General features: G+C 41.6%; 1 protein-coding gene across 5 annotated transcripts in view; it reads right to left on the bottom strand.

Moving 5' to 3' along the window:
* The window catches only part of BNC2 (basonuclin 2), a 431,062-nt gene extending 416,922 nt beyond the window's left edge, over positions 1 to 14,140 (bottom strand). For 3 of the 5 annotated variants that reach the window (XM_039544168.1, XM_039544173.1, XM_039544174.1), the window contains exon 1: positions 13,789 to 13,870. The gene's annotated coding sequence lies outside the window, so the exon portion shown is untranslated. Of the gene's footprint in view, positions 1 to 13,788; positions 13,871 to 13,918; positions 14,002 to 14,077 lie in introns of those variants that run through there. The other 2 variants (XM_039544170.1, XM_039544169.1) reach the window with 2 other exon arrangements.
* Positions 14,141 to 14,885: the final 745 nt, after the last annotated feature.

Raw genomic sequence — 14,885 nt, 5'->3', positions numbered from 1 at the left:
ACTACTTCTGGCAAACTTCAGCACTCTGTCTCGCTCCCCATTTCTGATATATATAGTGGTTAAAGGAGATCTGAATAGGAAAGGAACTTCCCCATTGTGGGCACTAAGGAGTCCAGTGGCACCTTAAAGACTAACAGATTTATTTGGGCATAAGCTTTCGTGGGGTTAAAAAAAAACAAAAACAAAAAAAACACATCTCTGCAGATGCATGGAGTGAAAATTACAGATACAGGCATAAATATACTGACACATGAAGAGAAGGGAGTTACCTTACAAGTGGAGAACCAGTGTGTTAACAAGGCCAATTCAGTCAGGGTGGATGTGGTCCACTCCCAATAATTGATGAGGAGGTGTCAATACCATGAGAGGGAAAATTGCTTTTGTAGTGAGCCAGCTACTCCCAGTCCCAATTCAAGCCCAAATTAGAAACACTGTGCCATCTTGTATGATGGGACATGGAACTTGGAAGAGAATGTGGACAAAGGGAATAAAAGTATCTGAAAAGTCCATGACCTTGAACAGGCCCATAGTCAAATAAGCATATGTAGGCACTCAAGAGTGATGGGCTACATCGGGAAACATCCCTCGTGCTCCCAACTTAAGCATCCCACTATGAAGAGCCAAGAAGAGAGATGGAAGTCACAAGACCATTCTGTATCCTCTGAATATTGGCTAGGGGAGGAAAAGAGGATTCCTTTTCCCCTGACTGGAAGGAACAGCAGAAGGAAAGGGGTAGACAGGATTTCTCTGCCTGCCCTTCTGGAGGGGAGGGGCAACCAACAGGGGAACAGCTTCCTATAGAGGAACAGAGGCAGACTGTGGACTCCCAGTTGGGACAATTCTTCTCCTTCTACCAAGTTACTGTGCTGCTTCAGTTTTATGAGCCTGCATTTCTGGTGTAAAAAATTAACAGATGGAGCAGTACCACCATGCTTTCTTGAGGGAGACTGGTAAATTCAGATCCAAAGTGAGTGCTGTACCTAATATTCAGGTATAGATCAACTGCATGCAGCCCAGGCAGTGTGCCAACTTAGTTATAGCCTGCATCCCAAGTTTCTTCTTTGCCCTGAAGAGGCTTCCTTTGCCGAATCCCTATCTACATTAGAAATACTAACCCCACTCTCCACTTACTTGACAGACTGCACCCTAATGGAGAATACAAATTCAGCTTGGATATCAAGTTTTTAGAGTGCACAAAGCAGTCGCACACAGTGATGACCAGTAACGATTGAGCTATGATACTAAAACACAAGCCCCTCTGTGTGAATTGAAGTAATTGATTTATTAGGAGCAAAATAGCCAGGTGAGTTAGACTAATTAGGAATCAGATTGCTCATTGACAGCACTGGGGGATAAAAATATGAGCAGTGCAGAGACGAGACACACAATGTGTGTGTAACAACTCATGAGCTTCTGGACCGTTTAGGCTAGGAAAAAGCGATAGAATTTCTGTTATGGAGGCTGATAGTGTAGTCTGTGCTGGAACAGATTCAGAAGAGAATAGTATTGTCTACTGTCCAGAGGACTTTGGTGGTTCCTTGTTCTTTTCTTCATTGTTCTTGGGAAATTGTTTAAAGCACTTTTCCTTAAGATTTTTAGTACCCCCGTTTACACTTTGACCAACATGTGTGTTTAGATAGAGTGCTTTACAATTGTGAATCAAAAGAGGAATATACAAAAGGGACAATAACAGATAGTTAAAACCCCAAGTACAGATGTAAAGATTTTTTTTAAAAGACACAATAGAAATATTTCCATTAAACCTAAGAGCATAAAAATTAACATTAGTTTATTTCAATGTAAACATTCCTCTGCAGTGTGCAACATCAAGTGTGCAGCCTTGTGTTTACGTACAAGAACCTGAAAGTGAAACAGCTGTGAAACTGAATGATTAGTCAGTCTGTCTTCATTTGCTAAGCTGAACACTCTGCAAATAGTAAACAAACAGGAGAGATTGGAGGTGAATACTAGGAATGTACATTTAGACTTGTAAAGTCTTGATTTAGATTTCCACTTTTAATAATCTAAGGTGACAGAAATACAATCAAGCTATTTGAAAAAAGTCTACAGAATAAGGTTTTAAAAATGAAAATCTTGTGGATAAATTAACAAAGCAGGATATGTTTTCTGTATGTAGAATTGCTTTTGAGAAAGTATTTATTTTGCAGTGATTCAAATATTGTGATTTTTAAACACAGTCCTTGCAACGTACCTGTCTAAGCTTAGATTAGAGGAGGTTTTAGAAAGGATAACTTGGGTTTTATATTGCAGCTGTCAAGTTCTCTATTTTCATTTTACTTCAAGAACTACAACAGAGTATACTGGACCACTTATTTTTTTCTCCATTAGTAGATGAACTGGCAATATTTCCGCCATTAAAACAGGATACTTGTTCCTTTCAGCGTGCCTGCAATAACTGCTAACCTCCTTCACAGCCTCCTAGAATGCTGATATATTAGCATTAGATTGAGCCAATTTCCACCACTCACCCCAAATTTGTTGACAGTGACTCTCAAAGAAGAAGTATTATCTTTTCCAGTATTCACTCCTATGGCTTGACAGAGGGGAGGGAAAAAAGAAAAAAAGTGGCTCTAAAAGAGATTTAAGATTACTGCATAAACTTATTCTGGCCGAAACTTGTACACAGGCCTGTATCTTCCAATGACAGTTTAGTGTCAAGAGTGGAGTGGCTTAAGCTATTAATGGCATAATAATAATCCCTTATATAACCCTAGTCACTCACATATAAATCAAAGATGGTCCAGGATATAGTTTAGCTTTGCTTTTACCACCTTCCTCATTAGTTGTTGTTGTTGACTGCCCAAACTAGGTTCACCTATGTTTTTAATTTTAGTTCACTGAGTTTGTATCTGACCTTATCTTTACAGCATCATTATCTGAACTCTTCTTGATTTAATATTCACATGGGGAGAAAGTCTGGTTCCAATGAAGTCAATGGAAGTGTTCACTCTGACTTTTTTTTTCCTGATGCTTTTCATTTTATTGTAACTAATGTTCTTCCTACACCACGTGCCTCCTCTAATCAGTCATAACAGTCCATAGAACTTGGTAATTAATTAACATTTTAAGCAGACATTTTTCTTCCACAAATACGTTTAACAATACTTTTCAGTTATATAGAATACTTTGCTTCTCTTCTTTAGTCTTATTTGATTCATAAGCTGCTCTTGATACTGTTGATCATGGAATTCTAGCACTATACTAAAACAAGGAGACTCAAGGTGCTCAGTGAGATGTAAAGCACTTTATAATCTCTCTCCTCTGAATATCTCAATCAAAAAAAGGATGACTACTCTGATGTATTATATGTCTTTTACCTGTATGCATCCCCAAGAATGTTACTTCTGCATCTAATCCTTTGGACTTGGTCTTGTTTGGGTAGATTCCTCCCCAGGGCTTTCAGGATATCTCCTGTAGTACAAGATTTTTTCCTGTACGACTACCTGACACATCCTCACCATTCAATTCTAATACTGCTTTATTTTAATATTTTGAACTAGACATCATAAAACCTTTATAACTTCAGTGTTGGCTTCTTATTTGCTTGGTATCATACAGTATTTAGTCTTACTGTTTTTGTTTGTGTGTTTTAATGATAAACCCCACTGTTTAGCCTCATGTCAAAAACAAAACATAGGGATTGATATAGCAGGTATTTTTCAAATCTTAGAGTTTATTTCTAAGAGTCATAAAATTCTTCTTTTGATTAAGGGTGCAGATTAATGATTACATCTTTGCTGTTTTAGCTTAGAAATACTCAGGGTCTGTAGCCTGTACTGACTACTCTGAGGCTGAGATGATAGTGCATGCTTTACTTACTATAGAAGTACAATGTATGATACGCTCCTACATAAACTCCAGCTTCTGCAAAGTTCCATTGCATTTGGTTTGCAAGAACACACTTTTAACTTTCAAACACACAAACATGGAACATCTGCCTCCTACCCTGTTGTGTAACTATGTGCCTACTGGTCACCTCGTGGGATCTTCCACTGCTGACCTATGGCCTGACAACTTCTCACATTTTTTTGAAGTTCTTTACATATCATCCTTTCAGCTGTTGTGCTGAAAGATTGAACTGAGCGTTGTCAGTGGAGGGACAACTCTTACTGTCTACTTCTGATTTTACATCAGAGCTCATGCCTCACTGTTCCTTTTGGCTTAAACTGATTGAGAGAGCCTTTAATATTTGTGAACTGCCTTGGCTGGCCTATCTGAAAGGTGCTATATAAGCACAATGTGTATTGCATGTATAAGTAAACCACACCTGAGTTATTTCTCTGTAGGGATGAACACTGGTTTTTAATTGTTGATTTTAATGGATCAGAAGAAAATATTGTTCTCTTTTATTTGATCTCTGTCCTCTGGTGGGCTCTCTTTTTTCTGTCTTTTTTTCCAGTGTGACAGTTTCCTCTTTAGACTTTTAATTATCTCTACCAGGACCACCTGTATTACCAATGGTTGTGGCAGTTTATCACTCAGACTTAATCCAGCTAGTGGTTCCTAACCTATAGGAAGTCTTACAAACAGGATTAAACAAACAAACAAAAAAACCCTAAAGTGTTGGTTGGGGATGATGCAGGAATTTCCTAGAATAATCAAATTGTTGAAATTCACGCCACTACAGTGGGCCAGCCAAGGCCCTGTACACTGTTCAAGCCTTATGTAAAAGGCAAAATGGTACATAAAGCCTTTTGTGGTCCTCAGCTATATTGGGTTGAATAGTTCAAGAACAAAACCAGCACCATGACTTGATTAATTTCCAATTCATTAGTGATAAGCTTCACTTACATTCATTATAGATTTCCTCAGCTAACGGGAGCATCATGATATATAGAATCACAGTCCATTTTGAACAGGATACATTTATTTTAAAAATAAATAAATCTGTAATTACAGACAACCAGACTTCCACACAGCTTGAGTTCCAATTTTGTCTCCATTCTTTACCAGGGATCTTGTCCTGTGTGGAACTATAGTCAAGTGCACTGAGACATCTAGTGGCTGAATAATATACTGCAAACAAACACAGTTACGGAGACGAGACCCACTATCTACTTCAGGCTTCTTGTCCTTCCCGCTAATGCCACACACAACTCTGCTCCACCCTATATCTTGCATCTTGATTTTTACCATACCTTTCCTCATCCCACTCACTCCACTAACAATGCCAATCTCAATGGCTTCTTCCTAACCTTCTCCCATTGACATCCCCACCCCACACCTAATTCCATTACACACCGTAGGCATTAAACAATGTCCTATTTGTGGCATGAAGGCCACAAACACTAATCCAGAGTAGTCAAAAATCCTCTCTATCCCCACATAAGATACTTGTAAAAGGGAGTTGTGAGAGTGACGTTAGTTAAGTAAAACTTTAATATACACACACCCCATCAAGATGTGACCATAATAAATCAAAGCAACCACATTGTCTTACTAAGGAATCTTGTTCCCTTTTTCCCCCTCCTACCCCCCCCCCATCTCGTTTGTCCTCAAAATCGATGCATTGGCTCCAATATAGAATAGATTGTGAGGTCCTTGTGGCAGGGATCATGTTTTAGTTTATTTTAGAAAGCAGCTAACACACATTAAGCCCAGTATAAAAACAAAGCATCTCTTACATAAGATGGTGTTTATGAGGCACACCTGGAATGCTGAACTTTTTCAACCAAAGCATTTTGGGGAGGTGGGGGGGGAGGGGAACAAAACAAAACAAGCTATTGAAAGTGAAGATAGTCCAACCTGAAAGAAAAGGCCCCTCCAACTTATTGGCATGACCTGGAGTACCTCCATTGCAGAAAGGACTTGTGGAAGTCTGATTTGGAACTTACTTTATCAATTCATTATTTTAACCCATGGTTAATGTCTTTGTAAGTAATGTTTCCACTTCCATGAGAGAAGGATAGCTCAGTGGTTTGAGCATTGGCCACAACCCAGGGTTGTGAGTTCAATCCTTGAGGGGGCCACTTAGAGATCTGGGGCAAAAATTGGTCCTGCTAGTGAAGGCAGGAGGCTGGACTCAATGACCTTTCAAGGTCCCTTCCAGTTCTGTACCCTTTTCCTACAGATCTACAGTATTTCATCTTTCTCTGCATTACTTACTTACACACACACTTTCCTTCTCCACACCACCTTTTTAGATGCACAGTAGAGCATTCTAGCTGCACTACCAAAGATCAAACACACACAACCTGTGATGATTGGATTCTTTCTGCATAGTTTCTTGTGTCCAGGACAGAATGTATGAAGAACTCTCTATGCTGAGCACATAACAGACTGAACACTAGTATTAACAGTATCCCACTACAGTCTTGATGACTATAGAAAGAAAAGCCTTTTGACAGACAAATTCCTTTTGTTTGGGAAAAATTATTTGCTGCATTCTTTGCCCAAGGTGCCCAGCAATTCAAATTGGTGAAAGAAAACACCAGGCAGAAGATTTCTCTCAAACAATTAAAGTACTGGGTCCCACAAATCCCCTGTTTGATGCCTACTTTTTGATGTATGAATATCATACTTTCTAACATACAAGAATCAGGATACTTCCCACACAGGACACTGCTCAAATTTCTGTTGTGTGTTCTCATCACCTCAAATGAAAAGCAACATTTTTAAATAAAGCCATGTGTTTTTTTCTTAAATTTTGTTGTCTTCCTTATTTTCACCTGTTTCTAATCTCATACAGGTCACAAGATCATAATAATTAGAGCTCTTTTCTAATTGATTATACACTTTGTCCCTCTGCCAGTGCAGGAAAAAACTGGTCTTCCCCAAGCCCCCATAATATAAGAATAAAAAAAGTACATTCACATTCCTCCCATCTTATAGAATATTTTTTTTTAAAGACGCAAGAACTCAGTGATATTCAATGGAATTCAGCTGTAAGAAAGGAAAATCCCTGTAGGATAAGAGGAATTTTAAAGCTACATCTGTACAGTGGCCACCACACAGTCCTTTCCGACACTGAAAATGAGAAATAAAAGTAAACGTGCTAACTCTATGGCTTTTGTTGGTGAATGATGAAAGTGTAATGGCAACCACCGTGTTGGTTATTGCACTGACATTACTCTTGACTTTAGCCAGAAGATTAAACAGATCTCTGCTCAAAACCAGCTTATTCCCCCTTTTTCAAGGGGATCACCATTTAAGCAGTCCTTTTTACATTTTCTGAGCTCAGTTTGCCTTTTCCACAGCCATCCAGATCCATATAAAGTGGAACACCAACACTTTCCACTCTTTTCCTATTCCTGCATTTGCAGCATAATCCCAGTGTCTCTTTTCTCACTCAACTTCCTGTAGTTATGTCCAAAAATTGACACACTGTTAATTAGAGCTTCCCCTTTTGAAATCTGAGTAAACAGAATGCTCATAAAGATGTGCCACTAGCAGCTCTGGGCCAGCCACAGTTATGTACTGGGAAAACTTCTTCACACAGCTCAGTCAGTCATTGCATCCCAATCCTTACTAGTAAAAATTGGTGCAATTTCATGATTTAACTATTATTTTTGTTTGTACTGCGGTAATATTTAGATGCCCTACTCAGAATTAGGGCCACACTTGAATAATACGAGACAGTCCTTTGCCCCAAACACCTTACAACCTCCTGAATGTGTAGTCATGTTACGTTTACAGATGAAAATTACTTTGGGCATCGTTTATGAAGCAAGCTAGAATTTAAGATCACATCTTTCGAAACAAAAGGCAAGGAATTAATATGCTGCCAGCTCTCCCCCAAATCTCTAATTACGGCTATTTAACAGCTGCTACCAAACTAAAACTAATGCAAGGAAAGAGTCATTTTAGGCATGATGTTGCATTAGTTGGGGTTCTGAGAATCCAACCAATCATCAAGTTATTTTAAATGTTGACAAAGTGAGCTTTAGTTTTAAAGGGGTTGTGTCAAGGGCAGAATTGTGAACTGTGAAAATACCTACAGATTTGGAACTAAGAGAGTTGATGATATCTTCTTAGTTGTGGATGTGTTTAAAAAAATGTGACTGAAAATATTAAATCAAGGATATTTAAACAGCTTATAATGGCTTAATAAACTATCACAGGTTTTAATAAATGCTTAACTATAGAGTCCAACAGGTCAATAATGTATTTATAACCATCTGTAACAGCATCTACCGATAAAATCTCTAAACACATAAGCAAGTTATAAATGTGTAGTACAACATTTATTAACCCAATATAAATTAATTATGCCTGTACCCTTAATGTGAAGTGACCATTTTTCATTTGATTACTCCAAACTGGATCACTAACATCAGTTCCATTTTCCAATGAATTGTATACAGTGAATGACATTTTTTACTAACCTCTATGAGAGTGGGGCCTGAGAGGGCAAAGAATTTGATTACATCAGAGAGGAAGGTTAGTCCCATGGTTAGGGCAGCAGCCAGGAACTTGGGAAGTCCACGTTCCATAAACAGCTCTGCCAAAGATTTCCTGTGTGACCTTGGGCAAGTCACTTAATCTTGAGGACCCCTCAAGCTAGGGTTAGGATTCTGGGAGGTTCACCTACCACAGATAAGATAAGGGTTCTTGGAGGGTTGCCATCTGGGTAAGAGTTAGGGTTCTGGGAGATAGGCCTCCTGGATCAAAGATTAGGGTTCATGGAGGTTGGGTCCCCGAGCAACGGTTAGAGTTCCAGAAAGAAAGCTCTCTCAAGACAGGGTTAGGGTTCTGGGAAATAGGCCCACCCAGGCTAGAGTTAACATTCTCGCATGTCTGTCTCCCGGATCTAGGTTAGGTTTCTGGGATGTAGGCCTCCCAGGGTTAGGGTTATAGGATCTTTTGCCCCCCTAGGCTAGGATTACAGTTCTAGGAGGTTCCCCCCTCAAGAAGGGTTACGGTTGGAACTCCCAGCTAGGATTAGGGTTCTGGTCATTAGTCCCTCTGCGCTAGAGTTCTAGGAGGAAGGTCTCCCTGTGTTTGAGTTAGGGTACTGAGCACAACCCGCCACGGGCTACAGTTAAGATTTTAGGAAGTAGGCCCTGCAGAGCTAAGTTTAGGCTTCTGGGAGGAACATCTCCCAGTGCTAGGGTTAGGGTTCTGGGAGGTAGGCCCCCCTGGGCTACTGTTAGCATTGTAGGATGTAAGCTCATCTGAGCTAGGGTTAGGGGTTTTGTAGGTGGGCTACCCAGGCAAGGTTTATGATTCTGGGCAGAAGGCCTTCCTGAGCTAAGGTTAGGGTCCTGGGATGTAGGACCACCCCCTAGGGTTCTAGGACATAGGCTTATGCTGCCATAGAGTTAGGTCCCCTAGGGCCAGGTTTAGGGTTCTAGGATGTTGGACCCCCAGCTAGTGTTAGTGTTCCAGAAAATAAGCCTCCCAGGCTAGGCTTAGTGTTCCAGAAGGTAGACTTCCAGCATTAGGATTGAACAGGTTCACCTCCCCAGGCTAGTTTAAAGTTCTAGGGTTTATGTCTGCCCAGAGTAGAACTAGGGTTGTAATTGATCCCCCTGGTTAAGGCTCTAGAAGTTTGATCCTGCTGAGCTAGGTTAAGGTTCTGGGACATAGGCCTCCTCCAGGCAAAGGTTAGGGTTGTAGGCGGTAGGTACCCCAGGCTGGGGATAGTGTTCTAGGAGGAAGGATTCCTCTAGGTAGGATTATGGCTGTAGAAGGAAGGCCTTCCCAAAGTTGGTCCCTAAGGGCTAGGGTAGGGTTCTAGGAGATAGGTACCCCAGGCTGGGGTTAGGGTTCTATAAGATAGGCCTTCCTGAGATAGGGTTAGCATTCTAGGTGATAAAACCCTAATCTAGGTCAGGGAGGCCTAAGAGGTTGCTCCCTGTGGACTAGGATTAAGGTTCTTGGAGGTTGACCCCCACCCCCGCCCTTGGCTAGAGCTAGGGTTCTAGAAGACTGGCCTCCCCAGGCTAGTGTTAGGGTTCTAGGAGATTGGGCCCTCCAAGTTAGGGTTTGGGTTCTAAGGGTTAGGTCTCTCCAAACTAGGGTGAGGATTATAGGAGGAAGACCCCCCCAGGCTAGGGCTAGGGCCTGGTAGTTAGTTCCTCCCAGGCTAGGGTTAGGACTCTGGGAGGTAAGCCTTCCTAAATAGCATTAGGGTTCTAGGAGTTGGGTTCTCCAAGCTTTGGTTAAGGTTGTAGGAGGTTGCTCCTGCCAGGCTAGGATTAGGATTCTAGAAGGTAGCTCCTCCCTCAGTCTAGGGCTAGTTTGTAAAGGCTTGCTCCTCCCCTCACACTCCCAAGCTAGGGTAAGGGTTCTACAAGGTTTTACCTCCAGTCTAGGTTAAAGTTCTAGGAGAAAAGCCTCCCTGAGATTGAGTTAGGGCTGTAGAAGGAAGGCTTCCTGGAGCTAGGGTTAGGGTTCTAGTAGGTAGGCCTCCCCCAGGCTGGGTTAGTGTTTGGATTCTGAGAAGTTGGTCCCTCTGGGCTAATGTTAGGGTTCTGGGAGGTCAGTATCCCGTGGGTGAGGATTAGGGTTCTAGGAGGTAAGACTGAGATTATGATGCTATGCAGTAGGCTTCCCCCAGGCTAGAATTAGGGTTCTAGGAGGTATGTCCTCCCACGCTAGGGTGAGGTTTCCAATAGGTAGATCCTCAGAGTGGGATAGGACCATAGTAGTTTGGACCTCTTGAGTGAAGGTTAAAGTTCTGAAAGTTTGGCCCCCCTGAGGTCAGATTATAGTTCTAGGAGGTAGGCCCCATGGGCAAGGGCTAGGGTTTTGTGAGGTAGGCCTTCTCAGACTAGGATTACATTTCCAAGAGGTAGGCTCCCTCCTGAGCTAGGGTTAGGGTTCTGGGAAGTAGCAGCACCCCCCCACACCCCCCCAAAAAAAAGCTTGGGTTAGGGTTCTGGGAGGTAAGCCTTCCAAGCTAGAGTTAGGTTTCTAAGAGGTAGGCCCCACGCAATTAGAATATGGTTCTAGGAGGAAGGACCCCCTGTACTAGGAATGGGGTTCTGGGAGGTAGCCCCACCAAGTATAGGATTACTGTTCTTGAATGTTTTCCCCTCCAAGCCAGGGTTAGGGTTCTAGAAGACCAACCTCCCCAGGTTAAGTTTCGGATTCTGGGAGGTAGGCTTCCGGAACTAGGGCTAAGGGTCTGGGATGTGGGCCCCCTCCCACTCCGGCTCAGTTGAGGGGTCCAAGAGAAAGGCCTATCCAGGCTAGCATTAGGGGTCCAGGAAGTAGGTCCATTTCCCTATCCAACCACAGGCCAGGTGAGGGTCCCAGGAGGTAGCCCCACTACTCTGTGAACCAGGGTGAGGGCTCCGTGATTTAGGCTTATGGGTCTGAGAACAAGGCATCCCCAAGATAGGGTTAGGGTTCCCAGGACACAACAGAAACCTCCCCCCCCCCACACACACCCTGGGTCAGGGTTAGGGTTCTGGGATGGAAGTTCCCCTCAGGCCACGGTTCCAGGAGGAAGGCCCACCCAGAGTTAGGGCTCTGGGTTACTAGATGATAAGAAGCCAGCCCCCCAGGCCAAGGTTGCTGTCCCCGCCCCAGAACAGGAACAATCCTTTAGTTTTTATCTGTGGCTAATCCACTGCTCCAAAAGAGTGCTGTTAGGTAAACAATATGAAATGCTGGGATGTTGAGGGAACCACGTGCTGTAATAAATACAGGTCAGTCAATGGCAGCAATGTTTTCCACATGGCTCTCAGTCACATACAGCTATAGTCTAATGCATCTATACAACAAATATTAACTGCTTTAAAACTCTGTCCGCCAGCCTTGTGTCCCCTGCAACTGCAGGTGTCACAGCATGTCTGAGCAGGTAGTGCTAAAAATGTAATAGGGTGTAACCTGAATGTAGAAATTTACTGTAGCAGCACTACCTACCAAGTTTGGCTTCAGGCTACCTTCTGACTCAGTTTTCTGTCAGTCAGGGTGGATCTCCTGGTCTCCTAAGGAAGGACTCACTGCTGAGCCCAAGCCTCCTCCTGGGCTAAGCTTTCTATTTCTGACATAAACATAGGCAAGACATCTAACTTGAAGCTTCTCCAGCCACCCTGGGCTGCAGTCCCGGGAGGTTTTCCCCTTTGCCTCTTGGTGCTGAACAGAGACCACTCACCATTCCCATCAATCCCCCTGCATCAAGGCCTACTGCTCCAGGAGCCCATCTGCCTCCTGCACTCTCTCAGCCCTTTGCATGTATGACCTTACCCCTTCCAAGCTAGGTCTGATAATTTAAGAGACTGTCTGGCTTCAGGCCCCTTACTCCTCCAAGGTGCAGGCCACCTTGTTTCATTTACATTTGAGGGGACTTTAACTAAGGCATGGAAGGAAGCTTACTGCCTTTAATAAATTATAAAGTCACATTAATAGATCCCTTTTTTGCACTTAAATAACTTTTCAGTTTTGGAAGTATCAATAAAAATACCCTGCAGTACAGCTGAAAATGGTCAAGTCCGGCAGTGTTAACTCCAATAAAACTTTGGTTGTCTTTAGTGTGAGTTTTGACTTAAGAACTACAGGATCTGACCCTAAATTGCTATTACTACAGTTTCAATTCATTGTAATTCAATTTGTAATGCTGCATATTGCATTATAAAACATAGATCTTAAATCTTTTATATCAACCTTTTGTATCTCACATGCGATGGGTGAGCAAGAGACACATCCAGCGATGCAGGCTAAAATGTTTTTACTTGTATTTGAACTTACCACTTTTCCTGAGGCTCCCCTACTGTACTTCACATCTGATGAAGCATTTATCTGAACAAATAACATACCTCCAAATACAAATGTCAGAAACTGACACAAATGCAGACACACGTCTTCACACATACCTCCCATTTGACAGGATGACAGACTAAAGAGTATTTTTAATTGAAACTACATATAAAACTTCAAAGTAGAATGACCAAAGTCACTCTAATCAATTTAAGGTCCTTTTGGAAATGGTACATGATCTCTCGGGGGTTGATGCTTTGAAGAATCAGTGATGTCATTCATGCACAAGAGAAGCAGTTACCACAAGCTAATGTTAGGTTGATTTAGTTGTACAGCTCACCTCTAAGCAGAAGTGTTGCAGTTCTGAAATCTTGTCAACACTAGTTAAAGCTATATAACTTTCTAAAGAGGTATAGCTAAAGTAAGACTATCCCTGTAGCATAGGCTTAGTTATAGCAGGATAAAAGGTGCTTTATAGTGGTATTCCCATAGAGGGAAGGGAAGGGAACGCATATACTGGTCTAAGGAAATTTTGTACAGATATAACTACATCCACACTAAGGCTCTTACTGGTGCAACTCTATCAGTCAAAAAGAACCCCACATCCCTAACCACAAACATTATACCAGTTTCAAGTGTAGACCAGGCCTAAAAGGTACTCAGTTTACTTAGTGATAACCAGCAGTCCAGGGAAAACAAAATGAATAGCTTGGAGAGAACTATTATTAACCCAACAACTCATTTTTTCAACAAGAAGTCAGGCTCCAAGATTCCAGTCCTCAGCACAAGCCACCTCCCTCACCCACATACACACAGAAAGTCAGTAGGAATAGGAAGGTGAAGCCTTGAGAAAAGGAATCACAGAAGGAACAATGTGTCCCTTGATTTTCTATATATTTATGTATTATGGCATTAGGGGTGAAGCTACTAGGAATTTCTTTGTTTCCTCACAAGTGTAAGCCTTATTGATAATAACACATATACATGTTCCATCTCCTAGCAAAACAGACTCTTACTAGGTTTCCTTAAAAATATTAGTAACACATTTATTATTCCCATTACTGTGTTTGTTTAGAAAAGCAATAAACCACTCCCAAAGAACGCTTAAAGCTTACCAACCTCTTTTCCTTCTCAGTACATACCACACCACCAAGCACTAAAATTTCCTAAGAAAAGCAAAAACCTCTCCAAGTGACCCCACAGCCACTTGGTGAAGCAGCAGACCCACATTGTTATTAAATGCTTTCACCTGTGAAGGAGCTAGAACACCAGCACAATCCCCTGTGAATACTGAAGAAGTTGCTGGGGTAAGGGTACTATTATATATTGAAAAATCACAAAGTGTAACTACTTGAATTTGTTCTCCAAAATGTTGTTAGTGTAAACATAGCAACAAAAGACTGCTTACAGGATCAAGGAAGTGTTGTGCTAGCTGTAGTACAGAAATGTAGGAAAACAGAGTTCCTGCCTTGAGGAACTTATGTGAAACAAAAAATATAGATTGCAAGGAGAGCTCTTATTAAACTGAGAAGTACTAATCAACACAGCTCTGTAGAGCAGTTGAATTAATTAAACACAGGTGAAAGCTAGGCTACCAATGATACTAGTACTTTACAAAGCTGCATCATCTTCCATCTGAGGATCTAAACAAGCTTTTCACGTGTTAATTAATTCTCACAATAACTCTGGGAGGGGCAGAATTATTATCCCCATTTTAAAGCTAGGGATAGTGAGACACCAACAGGTTACCAATATGTCTAAAGGCAAAGAGTGTAGCAAAGCTAGCATAGAACTCCTATGAGTGGGCTTTCACAGGAGACCATGCTGACTCTCCTAATGTAGCCTCTTTCTTCTGCTCACAGATACTTCTAGGCAAAAAAATGATACCTAGTCACAGGGGCTTTGGTTTAGTCCATAAAATACATTTAGTTATGGGATTAAACAGTGTACTAAACACAGAACTAAAAAGTATATCCTCCTATTAGTAATAAAGATTATTATTGCTAATTATGGTTGAGCACTGACAATAAAATTAGTGCTGTATTGCATTCAGAGTATGCAGTGTCCCTACGCCAAAGAGCTTACAATTTGTTGGGCACAGCAGTACAGAACAAACATTTTTTCAATGTTATAGGTAACACCATCTATGATTAAGCTTGTCTGACACTTCTCATTATAAGACCCTGTTTTCACTTGCTTATAACATTACCAAGCTT

Source organism: Mauremys reevesii, linkage group 6, assembly GCF_016161935.1.
Source record: "Mauremys reevesii isolate NIE-2019 linkage group 6, ASM1616193v1, whole genome shotgun sequence".
Classification (NCBI taxonomy): domain Eukaryota; kingdom Metazoa; phylum Chordata; order Testudines; family Geoemydidae; genus Mauremys; species Mauremys reevesii.
The sequence above is the reverse complement of the archived record's forward strand: the minus strand, read 5'-3'. Positions and strand labels throughout refer to the sequence as shown.